Source organism: Rattus norvegicus, chromosome 13, assembly GCF_021556685.1.
Source record: "Rattus norvegicus strain SHRSP/BbbUtx chromosome 13, alternate assembly SHRSP_T2T, whole genome shotgun sequence".
NCBI lineage: Eukaryota > Metazoa > Chordata > Mammalia > Rodentia > Muridae > Rattus > Rattus norvegicus.
Genome location: NC_141546.1, coordinates 79875783 through 79888525, shown reverse-complemented (window position 1 = coordinate 79888525; position 12743 = coordinate 79875783). Strand labels below are relative to the sequence as shown.

At 43.1% G+C, this 12743-nt stretch overlaps 1 long non-coding RNA gene across 2 annotated transcripts; it reads left to right on the top strand.

Moving 5' to 3' along the window:
* The first annotated feature begins 242 nt into the window (after positions 1 to 242).
* Positions 243 to 9441, top strand: LOC120096302 (uncharacterized). 2 transcript variants are annotated; one of them, XR_015635588.1, is made up of 4 exons: positions 243 to 457; positions 2564 to 2681; positions 3359 to 3468; positions 8879 to 9441. It is a non-coding gene; the product is annotated as an uncharacterized LOC120096302 (long non-coding RNA). The 2 variants fall into 2 exon arrangements; XR_015635587.1 differs by lacking the exons at positions 243 to 457; positions 2564 to 2681 and adding an exon at positions 2782 to 2927.
* The last annotated feature ends 3302 nt before the right edge of the window (positions 9442 to 12743 follow it).

The following is a 12743-nucleotide window of genomic DNA, read 5'->3' as shown; positions in this document are numbered from 1 at the left end:
AGGGCAACCTTCTCCAATTTGTCCAGAGGGGAGACTGCTTTACATTTTACATGAAGGTGGTGGAAACGGGCAGATGGCATTGCTGACCGAAACGCTCTCCCAGATCAGTGCAACCCACAGCGCTTATGTTTACTGCACAGGACCTCTTGGAAAACCAGGGACCATATGTTTAGCCTAAGAGGGAAATGACTCAGAAAATATGTTTATGAAACTTTGAAATGTTAGGACAAGGGAGGATTTTCGAAAGCACAATGTTTAACCGTCTAATTTTCCATGCGTAAAACAGAACCTTGCACATTTAGAACTTCGTGGAAAATTCAGGATTATTTTGTTTGCTACCCTTCCTTCTCTTATAGGTGAAGCTGGCAGTGTCTGGAGAGGGGACTACAGAGTCTGGAGAAGTGACGTCAGAGTCTGGAGAGGTGACGTCAGCTTTCTAGAGGACCTAGCTTCCCAGGTTGTTAGACTTCCCAGCCCGTCCTTCTTGTTTGGCTGTGTTGATTGCCTTGCAGATGGCTAGTCGGGGAGTGCATCCAGACTCAGAACAGTGACAGGATTGAAGTGGTATAAAATGTGGCAGGAGTTATGTCAACCGCATGAGGCCTGATGTTTTCATTCCTTCAGGATTTCAGAGAACTCTGCAGCATGCCACTTTTCCGCACCCACCTAATGAGCTATGCATGATCACTCCTCTTAGTGTTGTCAGTTTGACCTGGAGGGAAGCACCCTGGTAGTCTGATAGCATCCATCTATTTGGGGGGTAGGTGATCAGTAAGATGGTGAGGTGCCCACTTGGAGGCCTGGATTTGCCACAGGGTGACTAATTCAGGCAGGTCACTTCATCCTGGTTCCATCCGGGTCTTTTCATAAACAAAATGGACACGGTCATGCCCACTTTATCCTCTATTACAAGGCTCTGGGAGCAGCGCATGAGTGGAGGGTTGTGGTACCAAAGGGCTTTACAGAAAGCACATTCCTAGATGGCTGGCTATAGAGCTGTCAGGATGTGAGGACAGAGGCAGAGCAGAGCAGTGGGTAAGACTGATGAAAGGTTCAGATGCTGTCCTAGAGATTCCTGGCACTGGAACAGGAGTGGGAAATATAGAGGGATGGGGATGAAGGCTCCTGTCGCCTGCAGAGGCAGTGTGTGTGTCTTTGGCTTCCTACTAGGTCTCAGAACTGTAAGAATGGGACTTATAAGAACGGGATTCCCAAGCAACGTGTAAGCCCAGACCCTTAAATCTAGAGTCTCTCTCATAGGCTCACTACAAATAAATATAAAATGGGAATGCAACAGGGGCTAGATTCCTCTCATACATATACATACACATATACATCATGAACATCATGTATATTATATACATATACATTATACATGTACATGTAATAATATATAATCATCTACATATACATCATATATACATACATGTACATGTACACATACTTATACATATACATGTATATGTACATATACATATGCATCATGCATCGTATGCATCATATAAAAATATAGAAAGAAGAAGGAGAGAGGGAGAAACTAGAGAAAAATCCTCTATGTGTCCACATGTGCCCGAGCGAGCCTCTCTGTGAAAGAACAAGGGAAACGGCCTTTGTGATTCAGTCTTCTCTGGTCCGTCAGCTTTCGAGTGGTGTCTTAGAGGAGGTAGGCATGGATGCTTAGGATGGAGAATGGATACATGTGTCTGACTGTGTCTTCTCTGTGCCACCCTTATTGTAATGCTTTCTTTAATGCGAAGAGTTAAAACAATCCAGTGTTCACCTCTTCCCTTCACCATACTGCTTCAGAGGATAGTCCTGGTAGGAGGAAGGAGGCAGGAACATTTCCTGCCAAAAGTCTTTGGAGACTTTTCACAGAGATTACATTCATTTGGAGGAAAGCAGGTTCCTTATAATGTTTGTCATTCATTTCATAAATGCCTTTTGTATCCTCCGGGAGAGTTACCTATTCCTATTATAGAAAGCAATCTGGATATATTACGGAATGGATGCAAAATTGTCATGAATTTTAAGGCAATTTGTGAGACTTCAGAGAACTCCATACTGACATATTGTAACTCACTTTCATCAAGATCTTGCCTTTGGAGGAATTAATTTTCTTGCCCTTAAGGTTTGTGGAGTATTGCCCTTACATAGTTTCCTCCAAGAGGGCTCTGCCTCATTTGAGTAGTCATTTCTGTAAGCTCTAAAGTCAAATCAGTTGGGTTCAAATCCCAGTCAGTCATTTATTAGCTGCATAAACTTAGGCAGGTGCCTTAACCTCTTCACATTTTCAGTGGTCTGTGATATGATGAGGAATTAAGTGAGGTAATATATACCATCTGCTAACGGGGTGAGCACTTAGAGAATGAGGCCACTGTTATGAACAATTTGAAGCTATGTTTGCTATAGTCTAGCACGTGAAAATATATGTATGTGTTGGTATCTGTAAGTGAAAGGAGAGAGGAAATTTTTCTCTGTCAGACAGCACCTCAGTCTTGTGAGGCAACTGTAGTACTAAATTATTCATTTTAGTCTCTGTTCAAAATGAGTGGTTTTTTTTAAGTCACAGACAGGAGGGTAGAGAGAACCATCAAGGAAAGGAATTGAAATGGCTCTAAAAGGACACAATGAGACAACGGGATGAAGGAGACGCAGCATGCTATTCAGCACGCACTGGAAAGGTAATAAAGAGCTCTACAGGGAGAATCACGAAAGCTTTGTGACCTAACAATACGACCTGGGGGGAAGGCAGGGCTCCTGACTTGGGAGACAAACTGGGTTACAGATACTTGGCAGAGTTTTGACTACTTTCGACTTGGGACAAAGGCAGAAGAAACAGCAAGAAAGAATTGAAGAGTGGTTTATTATGTCTGTGTCACAAAAGGGCAGGAAACCACAACTCTGAAGACTTGGAGGACTTGGCTAAGGTAGCACCGTGAGCAAGCAATGGTGATAAAGTTGGGGAAAGTGAGGGCAGGGGAGGGCAGCTGGGACTGCAGAGTTGCCTAGAAGTCAAAGCCCTTCCCATTGGGAGAAGCCTGCTGCACGTGTGACTTGGAGGAGACGTCGGTTACTCTGCCACTGGAACTTTGAGTGAATGTTCGGGACCAAGCCAGAGACCAAACAGAAGCAGCGGAAAATGGGTAGAGAAGACTTAGTCTAGGCCCAGAGGCAAATTTCCTTTTGGTTTTGAAATTATCAGGGATTTCTCTAATTGTTGAAATATGGGAGTGGAAAATTCCCGTTATTATGTGTTTGTGAGGCATCCCAAATAAAGCCATTCTTTAGCCGAAGAGGCAGCAACTATTATGGATGCCACGGAGATAGTATTGGTTATTTCTTTCCATTGTGTACACAGGGAGAAAAATCAACTGTCAACCGGCTTGTCAGTATGAGCAGTTAGAAGTGACATGATTGGAAGCATTAAGAACCAGGAACACAGGACAATTTTCTGAGGGACGTGCATCGGTGAGTTCAAATCATTGGAAAGATATCAGTGGATGTGGCTGATGTGTTGGGTGTGATATTGATTGTTAAAGTTCTTACTGGGCCCAGTCCCACAAGTCCATCCTGTTTCTACTACCTGAAAGTGAAAACAATGTTCTCCCTCTTTGACCTACTTTCACCTTCAGCTACAGCCCTTTATCTCTTTAAGTCTCTACTGTGACACTTACAAGATGAGTGTGGTCTAGAATGTTCCCTCTAAAGAGTTGACTATGCTGTCACTAAGTCTCCCAGGCCTTTCTGAATCCCCTTCAGTAAGCTTTCTGATCCCTTGTGTCATTTATGATCCTCACCTTGCTCAAGTCAGCTGTTGTCTTGTGTTTGACTGCTGTGACCAGACACCATGACCAAGGCAATTCTTATAAGGACAACATCTAATTGGGACTGGCTTATAGGTTCAGAGGTTCAGGCCAGTATCATCAAAGCAGGATCATAACAGGGTCCAGGCAGTCATGGTGCAGGCTGAGCTGAGAGTTCTACACCTTCATCTGAAGGTTGCTAGCAGAATACTGGCTTCTGGGCAGCTAAGAATAGGGTCTCAAAGCCCACACCCACAGTGACACAAGTATTCCAACAGGGGCACACCTTCTAATAGTACCATTCCCTGGGCCGAGCATAATATACAAACCATCACAGCTGTCATTTCCACGTCCGTGTTTTCTGACGCCCCACATCTTTTGACAGAGTTGCTCACCCCAGTCCTGTATTCTCTCATCTCAGTCTCCAGAACATCGCAACAGGCTGGTTCCCCCCTCCTGACTGCATCTCCTTCCTCTTCATCGTACAAACTGAGGGCTCAGCATCCTGAGGTCTCTCTTTGGGATTCTCTGTTCTATCAGTTCTCACTGCCCGTGTGTTTTGCCCAATACCTTGACTTTAAATGCTGTGCATATTCCGAAGACTCTGAAATGACCATTTCTAACCCGGACATTTCCCCTGGACTCCTGATCTATAGATAACTACTTGACATGCCCATTTGGGTGTCTATTAATCATCTCAACCTAACGTGTCCTAAGCTGAGTTCCTAACACCTCTCCAGAGAGAAACTCCAATATTTCCCTGTCTACCTCGGCAGTCGTTTGTCCCTGAAAAGCCAGATTTTCCCATGAGGCTTCTTCTCTTTATACATGTCTGTGTATCTGTGTGTGGCTGAGTGCATTTCTGTGTGCAGTTTCGAAGTACCCAAAGAAGCCAGAAGAGGGTGTCAGATCTTCCATAACTGGGATTAACTGTGAGCTGCCATGTGGGTTCTGGGGATCAAACCTGGCTGTTTTGTTTTGTTTTTTGAACAGCCAGTGCTCTTAATGGCCAAGCCATCTCTGCATCTGAAGCTTGCTTTCCAAGAAACCTTATCTAAACTCTCACTTACTCCTTCCCCAATATTGTGTTCTCTCTGACATTCTTCATACTTTCTCCTTAATGCTTACCTACTTTGTGGCATACAGTATATTTGCTATATAGGCTTGCCTGTCCTCCTTCTTTCCCACACAAAGTAAAGGGTTTTATTTAGCTACGTAGCCATTTTGTTCTTGCTGTAGGCCTCAATTAGTATTTGTGGTAGAAATGAGTGGAACTAAGTCATAGGTACTGTGTCTCAGAACTCCAGTCCACCCTGTCGCTCCCAAAGAGAGACATTTACAAGAATTCTATTATCTTTTTAAGTTGAATAATTTTTGCCATTAATAGCTGTTGGGGAAATTATGGGCTCAGGACTCCAAGACCAAGGTCTTAGCACAAAGGAGAGTTATTTGCCCCAGAGAGACAGAGGGCAGGGAGTAAGAGACAAAGACAGGAGATGAGGAGAAGGAGAAGGGGAAGGGAAAAAGTTTAAGGGGGCAGGAGTATTTGTCCTAGAGGGACAAAGGACTACATCTGGATAGAGGAGCAACAGATGTAGCCCATAGGAAAATGGTGGCTTATAGAGTTAAAGGGGGGAAACCCCATGTCAGAATGTGGTGTTTAATTTTAACTGCACATGTTAATTAGGTGAACCAAAGGGGGATTTTGATTGCTGGACTTTAATACTTTGAAAGCTGGACCTTGGTAGTCAGCCTCAGGAAGAGGAAGCAGCCAAATAAAGGAATAGACATTGATGACAAGCTTTAGGCATGTGATCTAATGGTTTTTAGCAAGGCAGAGGAAGTTGGGGAGGAGGACAAGGCCTGCCAGAGCTGTGCTCACCACACTGAAGCTGCCAGAGTCCCTTCAATAGCCACAGAACCATTGCAATCTTTAGCCTACAGACCTTTCAATTATCTTAAATAACACCAATAATCATAGTTATCTGTTTCAACCATTTACTAAGTGCCTATTTAGATACCACTGAATTGTTACTATAGACCTTGTGTTAAATTGTTCTAACTTAACAGCCTCATGATTCTGCTAGTCACAAAAATCTCTCTGGACTCTGGACTCTTCTGATAAAGGAGAGAGCATCACACACACCTCTGAGTCGTTGGAACCTGTATGAACATTCAATATATGCATAAATTTTGATTCTATAACAATGAAAAATTTCGCTAGGAAGACTAGTTGTATTATGTTGTATTATTTGCCAATTTTGAATATTTGCTGTCCATCCATCACAGTTTGGGGGATGAGACTAGCATTCTCAAAGGAAGCTATGGATGGCAGAGTATGATTTGAACATGCGTGGATGGTTTTAACAGACTTTCTATAGATGCAGAGCCTCAAACAGCCAGTTGTAACCCACCTTTTATAATCTATCATTGCACACAAAGTTCTTCTCAGGCAGCTTTTCTTTCTGGTATCACGCTTGGCAGCCAGCATTGGCTTGATTTTGAGTGTTTAGTTGGGAGGCTGACTTCGTTGTGGTGATTTGTCTAAGATGATGCTGTGAGGTAGAAGTGCTTCTGCACTTTCTTTCTGATCCCTCACCAGCTCTCTTTTTCTGTAGCCGGGGAGTTTCTTACATACCATTTAACCTTGTCTTGGCTCTTTGCCACGCTGGTGCTCCCAGCTGAGTTCAAGCTGCTTTGTCTCCTAAAACATCAACACATAGTCTCCTGCCATTGTGAAGGTGTACTCTGAGACCAGCAGGATGTACAGATCTTAGAGAAATCCAAGGTCTTTTTAAAGTCTCTTACACTCAGTGAGATGACAAGATGCTCAAGTTTCGTGAGTGCCCCCAAAAGCTGAACCTTTGAATAGGAATCGGTTAAATCAGCAACTCATCTTGAGGGTTCTGTTGTATGCTTGATGCTCAAGGGAACGGGAAGGAGCCCTGGTTTCGGTGGGGTGACTGGCAGTATTGACAAAATTCTCTTGCCTAGGACTCTGCTTTCCCTGCAGCTGTTCACAGACTTCAGCTGTGGCTTCTAAACCCTTTGAGGTCAAAATACACATGTACTGGTTTTATCTACCTCCTTCTTTCTCCCTCCCTTCCTTTCTTCCTTTCTGTTTTGTTTCTTCGGGTCAGGATATTACTATGTAGCCCAGATTGGTTCTCAACTCAAGGTCCTCCTGCCTCAGTTTACTGAGTTCTGAGAGTACAGTCAAGATACTACCACTGCTGGGCTGGAGAGATGGCTCAGCGGTTAAGAGCACCCGACTGCTCTTTCAGAGGTCCTGAGTTCAATTCCCAGCAACCACATGGTGGCTCACAACCATCTGTAAGGAGATCCGATGCCCTCTTCTGGTGTGTCTGAAGACAGCTACAGTGTACTTATATATAATAAATGAATAAATAAATCTTTTAAAAAAAAAGAAAAAAAAAGATACTACCACTGCTGACTTCCTGCTCCTTCCTTTAAAAGGTAAAGCACTTTGTTACTCAAGCCCCTCCCACCTCTGTTCTCTTGGATTGTCCACTGACACCTGTCACCTCCCCATCCTCCCCGTGTCACTGGGACTTTTTCTGGAACCTTGGAATTAACTCCCATGCTTTTTCTGAATAATCCTGCCTCCCTCATTGAGACCATTCTGAGTGATCCGTCCTTCAAAGATCTTTTCTTTCCCATCCAGTCTTACTAGGGGAGATGTCTCCTCTCTGTTATCCCTCTGAACTCTTTGCTCTGGGCAGTTATTAAACTGTTCTGTTTCGATTCATTCATTGTCCTGAGGGATATCACAGGGTTTAAAATGGTTAAATGCTCAATAAAGCATTGATTCTGAGGAGTGAGTGAACTGTAGGATTTGAGACAATGGTTCACACAATATTTTTAATTGTAAATATAGTCTATGGCATGGAAGATGGAACTTAATACACAGTAAATATCCAGAAGCTTCAGAAACACAGACTCAACTCTCGAACTGGACCACAAGCCCCTTGTACCCTTGGGGATGGACAGGGTGGTCTGCATGTTTTAAGGGATGTCTGAACTCACCAGATGCCATGAGTATTCTCAGAGTGAGCTGTGAGGTGTTTTAACAACAGTTTCAGGACCATATAAAAGCAGCTGTCTTGGTAACATCAGCTCTTTAATTAGACTTAAGGCCTACTCATCAAGAGGGCAACCATGCCTGGTTCTGGAAACCATGGATCTTGGAGGAGAACCTTTATTGTCACCTTACTTAGCTGGCATCGTTCTAAATATTTACCCTTATACCCACAGAAAATGTGGCCCTCACCTTTCATCAAAGGAACTTCTCTTTGTAAGTGTAACAGACAGAGACCATTACAGAAAACCACACGGGATCAAAATGCAGAAACTAAAGAACGGTGTGGTGAGACCCCAACTGCTACCTCTACCACCCAGCTGCTGCAGCTAAGACACAAAGAACACCACAGAAGGGAAATGGCATGGTCTTTTAAGTATCAGAAGGACAGGAAATTCCTGTAAGATGTATGTTCTAGAAATGATAGGGAAGTCTCAAAAACATGGCTGCCTAAACAATACCTAGACAGGATTACATCACCAGACATGCTAACACGGAAGGGGGAAATCCCAGAGTCCCAATCCTAACTAAACAAGTAACTATAAACAACCAAGGAATCCTGAGAGTAAGAGAAACAATCTTTCCCAGGAAGGATCTCCCCCAAACTGGTTATCTAAGAGCAAGTGGTCAGTCCTAAAATCATATGTATATAGGTAAGATTATACAGGCCAAGCCATTATAATGTATATATTTAGGATATTTAGGGATATGTAATTAAAATAAGAGGCCATAGGTGTGTGTGTGTGTGTGTGTGTGTGTGTGAGAGAGAGAGAGAGAGAGAGAGAGAGAGAGAGAGAGAGAGAGAGAGGGAGGGAGAAAACAAAGTGGTATGTCATGGTTGGAGAGAGAAAAGAAAGGGAGAAATATTATATTAATTTCAAAAAATAAAAAATAATTATTTTTAAAAGTAGCTATCACGGAAGTCATGTAAGTATCAGAGGAAAGAGTTTATCTTTTTTCTATGCACTCTCCACAGAATACATTACCTAGAACACAAACTGAATCGGATGCTGTAGCCCACCACCGTGAACTGAAGCTTCATGAAGAGAGACTCATGTGACCCTCGTGTGGAAGCGAATGGAACAAAGACCAACTTTTCCATTTGGACCCCTGGTTTCTCTCGAATGCAGTTGTCCCATCCTCAGCCTTTGAATGAAATGACTGTGCTGGTGGTCCCACGCCCAGGGGAAACATCCCGTCCCCTAGAGGACCCTCAGTCTGTTGGAAAGTGTAATGAGTAAGACTCAGTGAGCAGCAGAGGCTGAGAAAGTTGGGGGCCAAGGAGCAGGTCAGAGTTTCCCCACTTCTGCTTTTAACTCTCCTCCACTCAAAATAGAAACTATTTCCACCTTACTCCCTGTCCCCAACCTCAGCTTCAAGGTGGTCTACCACAAACACTCTGAGTGACAGTAGGGGAGTCACCAGCTCTCCTGTGAGTCTGCACACCAAGCTGAGGAAACGGAAGCCTAGAAAGGCCAAAGAAAGTACTGTGTTGACCTTTTACAATTATTAATTAATTAAATACATATGGGTGTTTTATCTGCATTTTGTTCTTAAAGCCCTAGCATCCCCTGGGACTGGGGTTACAGACAAGTATACGCCACCATGTGGTTCTGGGAATTGAACCCAGGTCCTCTAGAAGTGCAGCCAGTGCTCTTATCGCACCCCTTCTTGGCTTTACTCTTTGGCTGGCATGAAAAAGAAGTGAAATAAATTGGGGGGCGTCTCTGAAAGCAGCACACTGCTCCTCATGCATCTGAGTGTAGTAGAGGAACAGAAGTATCAATGATGCGAAGGGGTTGCCTGGGGAATCTTTGAGTATGGAAAGCAATTTGTGCTTTCTGCTTCTTAACCTGCCACTAATGGTTACACAGACATTCTGAATGTAACACCAAATGAGAGAAAGAGAGCAGATGAGATTATTCCCCAGAAAGAACCTATGTGCTTACTAGGTAGGAAAAGGAATTGAGAGGAACTCTTTTCTTCTTCTTCTTCTTCTTCTTCTTCTTCTTCTTCTTCTTCTTCTTCTTCTTCTTCTTCTTCTTCTTCTTCTTCTTCTTCTTCTTCTTCTTCCTCTTCTTCTTCTTCCTCTTCCTCTTCTTCTTCTTCTTCTTCTTCTTCTTCTTCTTCTTCTTCTTCTTCTTCTTCTTCTTCTTCTTCTTCTTCTTCTTCTTCTTCTTCTTCTTCTTCCTCTTCTTCTTCCTCTTCTTCTTCTTCTTCTTCTTCTTCTTCTTCTTCTTCTTCTTCTTCTTCTTCTTCTTCTTCTTCTTCTTCTCCTCCTCCTCCTCCTCCTCCTCCTCCTCCTCCTCCTCCTCCTCCTCCTCTTCCTCCTCCTCCTCCTCTTCTTCTTTTCTTCTTCTCCCTTCTTCTTTTTTTCCTCCACCTCTTCTTTTCTTCTTTTCTTCCTCTTCCTCTTCTTTTCTTCTTCTCCTTCTCCTTCTCCTCCTCTTTCTTCTCCTCCTCCCCCTCTTTCTTCTTTTTCATCTTCTCCTCTTCCTTCTTAATTTTATTGATAAGGAATGAGAGAATGGAAGAAATGCTCAGCTGCCTCCTGTAGATAGCCACAAATGTTGAAATATTTAACTGTTCACAGACTGCACAGTAGGAAGGAGATATAATAGGTCCCAATTAAGAGTTGAATGGGATAAGGGACAGTGTCTCTAAGGGGCATGGACGTGGCTATTAGCAGTCTCATTTGTTGTCCACAGGCAGGACAACAGCTGCAAGATGGCAGGTAAGGAAGGGTACCAGAATATACTGGGTAGCAACACTAGTAAACAGATTTGAGAGCAACCAAGATCTGGATAAAAGCAGTTAGAGTCAGAGAGTCATTCTGCTAGTGATATAGGAGAGAAGCAGTTAGAGATAGAATCTCATTTCGAGGGCAGTAGCAGATTAGTTCAGAAACAGACATTTGATCATGGACACTCTCGGTCTCCCAGGAAGTTCTGAGTGGACCCAAGAGATTAAAGTCCAATCTGGCTGGGCTTTCAATCAGGGAAAATGGAGGCTGATATACTATGTGGTTCTTCCTGGATGAGGCAAAGGATGCCACTGTTATTCTGCTGCAAGAGAAAAGGAGCTGAAAAGAGAAAATGCTCGACTCACTGACTTCATTCAAGCTGCTATCAGCTGTTTCCCTTCCTGGTGTGGTTGCCCAGGACGTCTGTGAGCTAACCTTACCCACCCATAATAATCCTGCCTGAGCTAGCTCTACAAGGTTTTCTATTATTGCATCTAACACCATCAGTTCTTAGCTCAATTTCTTTGCCTCAGCAAAGTTCTCTCTCTCTCTCTCTCTCTCTCTCTCTCTCTCCTTTTTCCTTCCTTTCTCCCTCCCTCCATCCTTCCTTTCTTTCTTCTTTATCTTTCTGTCTTCCTTTCTTCCTTCCTCTCCCAACCTCTTCCCCCCTTCTTGATCAGATTTCTGTTTGCATTGCCGTGGGCCACTCATGAGACTGGTGTGAAGTGGGGACCTGGAAAGAGAGTCTCAGAGCCCTTTATATGTCCAAGTGTCCAGGTGCTGATTAAAACACCATCTTCGTTCCATTTGGAATCAAAACCAATGGCATGACATCTATTTAATATGATATTTAGGAGAAAAAAAGGTGCTCCTTCATCCAGTGTAAATATAAAATCAACTCTAATTTTAGAAATGCTAAAAATTAGGTAAGTAGGTATTCTAGAATGGTGGTCATGTGGTAATACATGGTAATAGATTGTTTAAGGGACAAACAGCACTTCACTTCTTTTTTTTTTTTAACTGTTTTCACACAGAGCACTGTTGGCCACCATATAATTATTACATCACCCGTCTGGAGATGCTCTATGAAAAGAACTCAGAATTAATTACCGTACATCCTTTTACATCCTCCTCCTCCTCCTCACAAATCTTTTCTTACAAGGCTTTTGGATGGTAAGCTTCAACAAAACAAAAGAGATAAATTAGGAAACAGGAAGAAGTGGTCCTCAAGAAATAATAGGCTTAACTCTAGACAGCAGTAATAGAAGCCTTAAAATATCTCGGGAAGAGGGCTCTCAGAATAAGAGTCATTCCGGTTGTAGAGGGCAAAAAGTCCTTGTGCACATAGATAAGCAATGGAAAACGCAGGAGAGCTAAACTCCTAAGCATTCTTCAGAGGAAAGAGATGCTTAACCTGTTGTCCTCCTGGAATTCTGGGAATGGGTATAGTTTACGACTTAGTATCTCTTACTCTTGGATGAGCTAGACTTCCCCCATCTCTTCCAGAATTTATGTTTTACTTCCTAGACTATTTCCCCTCTAAATCCTGAGCATTGCTTCCAGGCTATAAAACCCATCCTTACATGGGTGATGTCACTCATCCTTTACACCAGACTAAGTGATTTCTGTGTTATCTCGGGGCCAATCTTATGTTTACCTCAGTCACTCTCCCTAGACCTTGAATCTTGGAGCTCAGAGTCAACAGTACCCACTTTTGTGCACATAGATCAACCATGGGAAAGCCAGGAAATTTCAACACAAACATGTCTTAAGCTCTGCTATACTCACTGAGTTAATTGTTGTCAGAAAACTCTTTTTCTCCAAAATTGTGCAGTGCTTAAATATTGCTAATGTAATCACCTGGTGTCAGACTCTAAGAGATCTAGCTCAGTAGCAGTAAACAAAGCCAGGCTGAACTGATTCTCTACCCATGCACGCAGCACTATGTGAACTCAGTGAATTGCTTTTTCTTAGAGAGCACTTGAAGTTGGGAGAGAAAAGTGGTAGGGGGTTAGGGGAGGAATCAGAGGGGAGGTAGAAATAGTGATGGATTTGATCAAGATACTTTACATGCTTAGTGAAATTCTTAATGAAAAAT